The sequence below is a fragment of the Mesocricetus auratus genome, unplaced genomic scaffold, assembly GCF_017639785.1.
Source record: "Mesocricetus auratus isolate SY011 unplaced genomic scaffold, BCM_Maur_2.0 Super-Scaffold_100001, whole genome shotgun sequence".
NCBI classification, from domain to species: Eukaryota; Metazoa; Chordata; class Mammalia; order Rodentia; family Cricetidae; genus Mesocricetus; species Mesocricetus auratus.
This window is the reverse complement of record NW_024429187.1, coordinates 3,547,768-3,558,371: the sequence shown is the minus strand read 5'-3', so window position 1 is coordinate 3,558,371 and position 10,604 is coordinate 3,547,768. Positions and strand designations below refer to the sequence as shown.

General features: G+C 47.1%; 1 protein-coding gene and 1 long non-coding RNA gene across 3 annotated transcripts in view; both read left to right on the top strand.

Annotated features, from left to right (window-relative positions):
• Positions 1-317: 317 nt before the first annotated feature.
• On the top strand, positions 318-8,721 carry LOC121139673. Of its 2 annotated transcripts, XR_005876569.1 has the most exons (4): positions 318-347; positions 1,901-2,043; positions 3,991-4,108; positions 7,820-8,721. It is a non-coding gene; the product is annotated as an uncharacterized LOC121139673 (long non-coding RNA). The 2 variants fall into 2 exon arrangements; XR_005876568.1 differs by lacking the exon at positions 7,820-8,721 and having other exon boundaries at positions 3,991-4,290.
• Positions 8,722-9,869: 1,148 nt separating this feature from the next.
• Positions 9,870-10,604, top strand: part of Dusp16 (dual specificity phosphatase 16) — a 79,005-nt gene continuing 78,270 nt past the window's right edge. The window contains exon 1 of the mRNA XM_040743420.1: positions 9,870-10,278. The gene's annotated coding sequence lies outside the window, so the exon portion shown is untranslated. The remainder of the gene's footprint in view (positions 10,279-10,604) is intronic.

Genomic DNA, 10,604 nt, shown 5'->3' with positions numbered 1-10,604 from the left:
CCAGGCTGACTTAAAACCCACTCTATAGCCCAGGCTGACTTAAAACCCACTCTGTAGCCCAGCCTGGCCTCAATTGAAGGGTGATGCTCCTGCTGCAGCCTCCTGAGTACAGGGACTGCAGGCATGAAGCACCAAGAGCAGTAGGGTCCTTTCACAGGGACAGAGACTCTTCCTAGCTGAGACAGAAAGAGGTCCCATCTAATGCTGAAGCCCCTTCCCTGTCTTCCCTGTTTCCTTCCCGACCAAAAAGGCCATGCATACATAAAGTTAGAACTTGAGGAGCTCAGAGAGTGTCTAACTCAAGTCCCTTATTTTATAGCTGGAAGCAAGCAAGAGCAGCTGAGAAGGTATGTATGGGCTTCACTTGTATTGTGAGTTATTGCTCCTGTTTGGAGCCTCAACTCTTCAAGTTAAAGTGAGCTTAGCAAAGCAAAGACTATGCGTTTGGATTTCTGTGGGAATTAAGTGAGATAGGAGGATAAATAGTGCTGGGCCATAGCTGCTGGATACTTGTTGACCATCTCTTCTTCCCAAAGACATAAAGCAGCGTAGCATTGCCCTGCCCTGGGTTTTCAAGCTAGTTCCCCTTGATCTCATGCTGATCCAGCCGTCCAGCCACCAGAAAACTGGATCAGTACTAACACATTTTCACTGGAGGTTGGTCTACCATTGTCTTAAGTGCATCTATATAACCCGAAGCAAAGGAACTCAAAAGATAGAAATACTGAGTTCCAGGGTGAAACCCAAAGGCATCAAAGTGTCTTCTCTGCTAACTACAAGGGTCTGAATCCTTGGTGTTCCTAAAATAGTGTTCAAGGCCTTTAACCCCTCCTTTTCTTTTTGTGGGAGAAAACCCACCTCTGATATATTTACACAGTCTGTCTTGCAACCTGATATCTTTCACCTGTCTCAGGACAGGCTCTGCTGCTCATTAATCAATCAACTGAAGCTGAACTGAAAACATTGCTGTTGAGGGGCTGTTAAAGTGTTGTAATGGTGGAGACCATGGTACATTTGTAGGGCAGTTTATTTTCAGAAGCAACATCATCATTTATAAAAATAAGTGGCTAATGGTAAACCTATCTTTCCCTCACTGGACAAGGTCTACTGGCATCACTGTTTCTTTACAGCTTTGTACTTAGTTAACATTCATTGTGTTTGGTTGCAAATATTTTGGTATGAAGCTGCAGGCAGAGTTTTTGTTGGGACCACTAATCAGCTCTGTCCTGCCTGCTGGCTCCCAAATAATCAACCAGAGACTTACTATTAATTATAAATGTTCAGTTGATAGCTTAGACTTGTTACTAAGTAGCTCTTACAATTTAAATTAACCCATACTTTTTTTTAAATCTGAGCTCTACCATGTCCCCCACAAAAAGAAAAGGAGGGGTTAAAGGCCTTGAACACTATTTTTCTTTTAGCATGGCATGCTCTGCCATCTGGCTCTCGAGACTCCAGAGACTCCACCCTTCTTCCCAGCATCCTCTCAGTTTGACTCTCCTGCCTAACCCATTCCTGCCTAGCTATTGGTCAGTCAGCTTTTTGTTAAACCAATCAGAAGGCGCCTTGGCAAAGACACATCTTCACAGTGTACAAAAGACTATTCCACAGCATGAAGCCGAATCACATTACTTCAGAAAAGAAAACCTTATGAAAGAGTATAAAAATTTTCAAATTGGAATTGACCATTCATTATTCAGTTAATCAGGACCTGCAAGGCAGAGGGACAAAGCAGGGTCAAACTTTTCTGGCATTTTCTTTGGGGTGGGGGGTGTAGGAATTAGAACACTAGTCTCCCAAAATGTTAATGTTCTAATCTTTAGGCAGTGAGTGGACTATGTTAGGTGACGAGGAAAGGAGATTTAAAATTACAAAGTGAATTGAAATTTCTAACTGCCAGGGACATTGGGAAAGTGCTTGCTTTGCTTTGCAAGAATGAAGAGCCAAGTGTGGATCTCTAGCACGGGCGCAAGCCAGTGAGAGGATTCAGTGGGTACAAGCGCTTGCGGCACAGGCTGAGCTCAATCTTTGGAACGTATGGTGGTAAGAGAGAACCCATCCTGGAAGTTAATCTTTGATCTCAGTTCACTAATCATGTCACTGGAGGGTGCATGAGCACACACTTGATGTACATAGCAAACCAAACCAAACTAAAAATGCTGCTTATATGAATTTCTAAGTCAGTACTAGGGAGGCGGTGACAGGCAGATCCCTGCAGTTATTGGTCAGCCAGTTTAATTGACTTGGTAAATTTCAGGTCTAGTGAGAGACCCTGTCTCCACAAACAGGGTGGAGAGCAATGAGGAAGACACCATTGTTGACTACTTGCCTCCACAATCATATGAAAAAACATCATACATGTACACACTCACTGGAATACACACACACACACACACACACACTTTACTAATTAGCCGAATAATTTCCAGGTAGACCAATAAAATATCAGGAGCCCTTAGCACAGTGGTTTTCAACCTTCCTAATGATGTGACCCTTTAATTCAATTCCACATGTTGTAGTAATCCCCAACCATAAAATTATTTTCATTGCTACTTCCTAACTATAATTTTGCTACTGTTATGAATCATAATGTAAATATCTGTTTTTTTCCCATGGACATAGGTGACCCCTGTGAAAAGATGGCCCAACCACCAGAGGGGTCCAGATCCACAGGTTAAGAACCACTGCCTTCAAAGAAATTGAATGAAAGAGGACCCTGCTCATGCGCGGGGGTCTTCTGAGGTCCTGAGTTCAATTCCCAGCAAACACATGGTGGCTCACAACCATCTGTAATGTGTTCTGGTGCTCTCTCCTAGTACGCAGTGCAGGCACACATGCAGGAAGAACACTAGACACAGAATAAATGATTAAATCTTAAAAAAAAGAATCCTGGAACTAGAATTAAAGGCCGTACACGGTACTGTCCTCTGAAAGAGCAGTAAGTACTCTTTACTACTGAGTCATAGTTCCTGCCCCTAAATATTATTCTTAATTTGTCATCTGGCTTGAACATCTACAATAACAGTAATAGCTAATTCTATCTATCTATCTATCTATCTATCTATCTATCTATCTATCTATCATCTATCTATCTGACATCTATATATTTTTATTTATTTTTTATTTTTTTGGTTTTTACGAGACAGGGTTTCTCTGTATTGTTTTGGAGGCTGTCGGTCCAGCCCGGCCTCGAACTCACAGAGATCCGCCTGCCTCTGCCTCCCGAGTGCTGGGATTAAAGGCGTGCGCCACCACTGCCCGGCTATTTCTAGAGAAATTAAATATCTTATTTAATTAAGAGGAAAAGAAGAAACATGTTACAATATATGTTGAAATTGCAGGACAAGATACATAATAAAAATAAAAATTTCTGTAGTCCATACATGTTTAGTTCAAACCTGCTTTGCTTCAGTCTCCGGAAGCTAATATTAGTAGTAGGACCATCTCAAATAAGCAGTTTCATTTTAGAGACAAAATTTGGCATAAAAGATAAGTTACTTGGGGCTGAAGAGGTGGCTCAGCGGTTAATAGCACTGGTTGCTTTTGCAGAGGACCCAGGTTTAGTTCCCAGCATCCAAAAGGCAGCTCACAAACACCTATCTCTAGTCCCAGGGGATTCAACACCCTCTTCTGATCTGTGAGGACATCAGTCACGTACGTGGTATTTACTTAGACATGCAGGCAAATACTCATACACATTTTAAAAAATCCTTAAAAGAAAACACAAATTACATAGTATTTTCCACATGTTTGTAAACTTTATTATGACCATGTTAAATAATTAAAAAAAGAAAAGCAAAATATCATGACAGGAAATGCTAATAATGTGTGGTTATAGTAGTCACTTCCAATTTATCAAGTCACGACACTGTACACATTGAATGTATATAATTTATATTTGTCAATTGTGCTTCAATACAGATGGAGGAGGGGAGAGAGAACACACTTCTAAAAGATGTAACAATACAAGGTTTTCTCTTTTTGTCTCAGGTAATCATTGATGAGGTGATCCCTTCTCCCTCCTTTGGAAAAGAATCTTGGTATGTAGCTCAGGCTAGCCTCACCTCATGTCAACCCACTTGCCCAGCTACTGAGTGCAGAGCTATAGGTGAGCACCGTGAGACCAGCTGAAAAAGATTTCTCCTCCACACTGTGCATAACCTACTTCTACAATATATGTATAGTTTTATAGTGAAAAATTATAAATATAGCTTTATGATTAAAAATTCCTATCATTTCCAGCTACATATTCTTTGGCTGGGTCCTAATATAATCTAGCTCCCAACTGTTTTTCCAGATTGTACATTATTGAAGTCAAATGTTCTGTTTCCACACACATTCCCTCCATTTCTCCAACAGTACTTGTTTTCTCTTCCTGGAATGAGCTTCCTCACCCTACCCCAGTTCAGTCAGCATCTAGGTTGTTTCCAGAGGAAGCTTTCCCAAGGCGGAGGGAATCAGAGTGTGGTGGTTACTCTGCTGCTCCGTGCCACACTTGGTGCTGTACTTGGTACAGGGTTTAAGCCCCACAGTAACTCAGGGAGCCTGGTGTCAACTTACTTCTCAATGTCCCCCAAGTCCCCAGGGGACCTGCAGGGGACAGGTCCATCTCAGCAGGCTCCCCAACCCCAGCCTCTCAGTTTCCATTTGAGTTAAACCCTTCACAGAAGTGTGTTCTAGGAGAAGCCATACTGCTTCAGTGTTATTTGGAACTTGCAGTCTGTATTTATCTTCTCAGCAGAATGGTGGCATGGGGAAACTTGAGCTTAAGGCTACCTTCTTAGTCACCACTTATGTGTCCTACTGTAAAATCATAAAGATAAGGTGTGTGTGGTGACACATGACTGTAATCCCAGCATTTGGGGAAGCTGAAGCAGGATGTATAAGTTTGAGGCCAGCCCAGGTTATGTGAGTCTGAGGCTAACCTGGGCTACAAAGCCAGACCTCTTCTCATAAATAAACAAAATGAAAATACATAGGAAATAAAATAACACTTAACCCTTATGGCTGTTATAAGGGTTAAAAACCCAGTGTAAGCCAGGTATTGTGGTACACAGCACTTGGGAAGTGAGATCATAAAAACACAGAAAAAAAAGAAAGGATGTGCAGCCAGCACTTATATAAATACAACTGATGTTTTAAAAAATCTTATTTATTCTTACTGTTTTATTCTACATGCCAGAAATGCTCTTGACAAGAACCCCAAATTTGGATTCTACATAATTCTGAAAGCAAAGTTTGGGAGGCCAGTCATGGTGGCTCATGTCTATAATCCCAGCACCCTGAAGACAGAGATAGCAGGATCAATGAAATTCCAGGCTAGCCCGGGCTATAGAATGAGATTATGTCTCAAACACTAAACAAAATAAAAACAACCCCCAAACCATGGCTGGTGAGGTGGCTCGGCAGGTAAAGGTGTTTGCCACCAAAGCTTGACCACCCGAGTTTGACCAGTAGGCCCCGAGCTGCAGATGCAAAGTCACTCTCTGACCTTTACAGGTGTATCATGACACACTTCTATTACTTAAATAAGCTTAAACAAACAAACACACATTCAAAACCCCACAGGAGCAAGAAAAATGTAGGCGGTCCGCAGATCATTATGGCAGTAGGGTTTAAATGTTCCACACCTATATTTTAGTGCATATTAGTCTGCTTTTTCTCAAGCCTTTTGAAAGAATGGCGCCTCATTCTTTCCATTCTTTTCTCTTTCTCACTCACTGAAATCTCACCACTGCCTCCTGCGAAACCATGCTCTGCCAGCTCCTTGCTAAACCAAAGACAGATTCAATATTCATCACAGAGGTCATCTTCACGCAGGGGACAGTACTCTCAAGCACTGAGCCATCTCTCTCTAGCCCCAACTTTTTCCTTTTCAAAGCAGGTATATGTTATAGCTCTCTGTATTTAATTCCCACTAAAGATTTTGGTGCTCCTCTTTTATGCTAAGAACTACACCAAGCTGACATGTACTGCAGTGAAATTGTTTCCTTTCCGTTGTTGGATTATGAGATCTGGGAGCCCCTCTTTGGCTGGTACCCTAAGAGTTTGAGTTGTCAGCCTTGGGAAATGCATCACTAACTCTCCTCTATGTGCTGGGCATTGTTTTAGTTTAAGCTTGTTAACTTCCTCTGGGGTTTTGTTGGGAATTGTTTTAATTTTGTAGGTTGCTTTGGAGAAGAAATGGTATCATCATTACACTTTAAAAATACTACTGTATGGGTTCTTCCAATTCCTGAAACAGTAAATCCCTCCAGTCAGGTTAAATATTTTTGATGAGGAGGCTCAGGGGTGTAAGGTTATTTTGTTTGAGGTTAGTCTCTGTTACTTGATACTCTGATTTCAGTACAACAACAACTAAGAGGTTAATATTCTTTGGTGTAATATAATGGCGTTAAAAAGGTTTCCATGCGCCCTCTCTCTGTCTCTCTCTCTCTCTCTGTCTCTCTCTCTGTCTCTCTCTGTCTCTCTCTGTCTCTCTGTCTCTCTGTGTCTCTCTCTGTCTCTCTCTCTGTGTCTCTCTCTTTCTCTCTGTCTCTGTCTCTCTCTGTGTGTGTCTCTCTCTCTGTCTCTCTCTGCCTCTCTCTGTCTCTCTCTGTCTCTCTCTGTGTCTGTCTCTCTCTGTCTCTCTCTGTCTGTCTCTGTCTCTCTCTGTCTCTCTCTGTCTCTGTCTCTCTCTGTCTCTCTGTCTGTCTCTGTCTCTCTGTCTCTCTCTTTCTCTCTCTCTCTTTCTCTCTCTCTCTTTCTCTCTCTGTCTCTCTCTCTGTCTCTCTGTCTCTGTGTCTCTCTCTCTCTCTCTTTCTCTCTCTCTGTCTCTGTCTGTCTGTCTGTCTGTCTGTCTGTCTCTCTCTCTCTCTGTGTGTGTGTGTCCAGTGAGGGAGGAGAAATGTACTCTCAGTAAATTTGTTCAATGGTTTTCTTTTCTGCTGGTCTAGTGTTTATCCTAACATTGCAGTGCTTCTGTTATATACCTCTGAGTATCTTTAATTTGACCCCATATCTAATTGCTAAAAACCAAGTCTCTTACTATGGGGAGAGTCTGTTTCTTTGCCACCCGAACACACATTATTCACTTAATTCCCAAGTCTTCCTTTATTCCATTTGCCCTGTAAAATAGTCCATTCACGGAGAGCATGGTGGCTCATACCTATAACCCAGTGCTCAGGCAGCTGAGGCAGGAGGATTGCTATGAGTCTGAGACCAAACTGGGCTATATAGTAAATTCCAGACCAGCCTAGGCTACATGGAGAGCCTATCTTAGAAAGCAAAAACAAAAATTTAGTCTTTTCACTGAGTCTTTTATCTCGAAGTAAGTCATAATTATTTTCTAAGGAGGTTTGAACTGTCCCTGAGAAGCTGGGCACGGTGGCATGGTGGTACACCCACCTGGGAGGCAGAGGCAGGGAGATCTCTGTGAATTCAAGGCCAGCCTGGTCTACAGAGCAAAGCACAGGACATCCAGTGAGACCCAGTCTCACCCCCACCCTCGGAAAGTCACTCCTACATCTTCCAACTCCTTTTTCCCCTCTAGGCTCTTTTTCATTAATTCATTATTATTATTTAAGACTGGGTATTATCATGTTGATGTGGCTAGCCTGGAACTCCATATGTAGACCAGGATGGACCTCAACTCTGAGATATCTGGGGGCCTCTTCTAGTCGACTGCTGAGATTGGAGGCCTGCACCACCATCCCAGGCTTTACTTTCATTTTGCAGAAATGATCTCATTATGTAGTCTATGCCGCCTCCACCTTCTGACCTTTGAACTCTTCTAACCATTATCCTTAATCCATGTCTTATCTCCTGGTTGGATCATCAGATGCCCCCAGAATGGCTCTCCCAGCGCCCCATCCAGGGAAGACACTACACTTTAATTGTGTGAGTGAAGGAAGAGACACTACTTTTTAAGATGTGAGAATTACCGCAGCGCTATTGGAGCTTCCGCATGCACCATGGACTTTTTCTGCGGCGAGAGCCACGCTCCGCACCTCTGTTCCTTCCTTCCAATAAACCCCAGCACCTCTGATTACCGAGGCTGAAGATGCAAAGCCTTTTAAACTACTCCCCTCCAAACTTTTAAACTCGGGCTTTTAGGCAGTTAACGGTGAAGCTGCAGTACCATGTCCTGCCACGAGAGGACCTGAGAGCCGCCGGACACTCCCCCCTCCAGGCAATCCTGCCAGAGGTCCAGGGCACCCCCCTGCCCCAAACTGCCCGTACAGCTTGGAGTCTTCTGCCGCGACACCTCGCCTCCAAACGGGCTGCTTTTCTTCCTCTGGAAGATGAACTGGAAATACCCGGAGGCACGCTCCAGAATGTTTACCTTAAACGATTGATAATTGCCAGTCATAACGGACGCACCTTTGTTGCAGGGTTTAAGGGCAGAAGCGTGCAAACAGAGCTGTATAATCTTTCTAACCCACTCCAAACTTGCTCCTAAGTTCTTCCGCCAATTAAAAAGGCCCCCTAGGCAGTGTCCACACAGATGTACCTCAACATACTGCCTTGAAGGTCCAGAGCCCCTACTTGAGCACACTACAAATGGCAAGTTTCGAGGGGGTAAATTCTTCCTGTATAGGAATCTGGCTCAGGGGACAGTCCGCCCCAAGTGTGCTTTTCCATCATCAATCTATTTCATCTTTGTTATGTGATACCCACGTGTTTCTTAGAAGCAGCAGCTTCATGCGCAAATGCTCAAAGAACCCTGGAATAAAGCTTCGATTGTCTTACCCAGCGACTGAGAGTCCTGGGTTGTCGCCACCTCGGGTCTCTAGCTTTCCAAAGTATGTAGTGTCTGAAAACAAAGCTACTTTGAAGTGGGCAGCAAGAGAGACTCGGAGTTAAATCAGCTAGGACCTGCGTCTCCGAGAGAAAGCGGACTCTGCTGTGACTTCGCGACGCCGCCGCAGTACGGATGGGGGAAATATGTGTGTGGGTGCTTTGCCTGCACGCGTCTGTGCACCACGTGCCTGCCCGGTGTCCCCGGAGATCAGTAGAGGGCATCGGATCCCCTGGAACCGGAGTTACAGACGGTTGGGAGCTGCCGCGTGGGTGCTAGGAACCGAGCAGCCGGTGCTCTCAGCCGCCCCTAAACACCTTTCAAATTTTTATTACATTTCATATTTGTGGATGGGGTGGGGTGCAAAAGTGTTCCCAGGTCACCTTTCCAAGGCGGTTCTGTCCACCGCAAGGGGAGTCCTTTACTCGTCGAGCCAACTCGAGGGCCCGCCGACAAGATTTTAAATAACTCTTGGCTGCATTTACCGTGAACAGAGGCACTGGCGTAGGGTCTTTCCTTTCTAGGGCGAAGACATAGGTGCATGCCTGACAACACGTGTGCAATTTTCCTTAAAGTACCTGTGACTTCCGTCCCAAGAGAAGAGCGCTGGAGTTTGGATTCCAGAACCTTCTCACAAAGCGACCGCCCCAGTCTCAGACGGCCGTGATTTCGTTTCACGAGCGCGGGGGTTTTGGGGGAGCCTCCTCTGCCCGAGGGCGGGCGGGCGGGCTAGGGACCCGCGCTCTAGGGCCGCGAACCCGGAGCGACGAGGCGCGCGGGCGGGCGGGCGGCGTGCGCGGCGCCGGGCTCTTCCCCCCGGCGGTGCCTGAGGAACCGGCCGGTGAGCAGCTCGCTCGCTCGCTCGCTCGCTCGCTCGGGAACGTGACCCGCGCCCTCCTCCCGCAGCCTCCCGAGCGGCCGGCTCGCGGGGACGAGCGCTGAGGGGCGGGCGACGCGCGGCCCCGCCCGGCGCCCCCGCCCCCCGCCCTGCCCTCGCCTGTCTCCTCCTTTCCCCCCGGGCTCCGCTGAGTTCATTCACTGGGATTGGTTTCAAGTGACGACATCTCTTTATTTTTAAACCGATGACCTCATCCGCGCTTGAAGTTTCCTGACCAGCGACTCTTTCTCTCTCCCCAACCCCCCACCCTGCCCCCCCGGTCCCCTCCTGTGGGTATCACCGTCGGGGGGGCTTTCATCCCATCTTCCACCATTTACTCTCCCCCCTCCCCGCTTTTCCCGCGCGGACCCCCAACTTTGCCTCCCTCAACTTCTTCATCCCTGTCGACATTTTTCCCCCCTTCTTTCCTTCTCGGGGGGCGGTGGAAGAGAAAGTGAAGAAAACTTGCAATCGCCCGGGCTCTCGCTACGCTCTCCGCCCACCCCTCAGACTTGAAGCCGCGGCGGCGAGGAGGACGCGCGAGCGAGCGAGCGACGGCGGGGCGACGCCGTGACAACGCTCGCTCCCCTCCGAGCGAGCCTGGAGCCCCGCGGCCCCTCAAGTAAGTGTGCGCGGCGGGCCGCGGGCCGGCTGGGAGGCGCGTCCGGTCCGCACCTCGTGCCGGCCGCCGCGCGCTCTCCCCGGGGGCCGGCGGCTCGCGGCGGCCCGGAGCCCCGAGCGTGGGCGGCGGGGGGGTGTGTAGGCCGCGCTGGGGGTCGGCCCGAGCCGCGGGGGCGCACGGGCGCTCGGGGTCCCCGCAGAGCGAGCTCCCGGGCGCGGGGCGCGGGCACCTGGGCGGGCGAAGCTGCTCACTTCCAGACTGTTACACAACGCGCCTGCCAAGCGGGGCCCCGGCCTGACCGTTCCCATGATCCCAGACTCACCTTG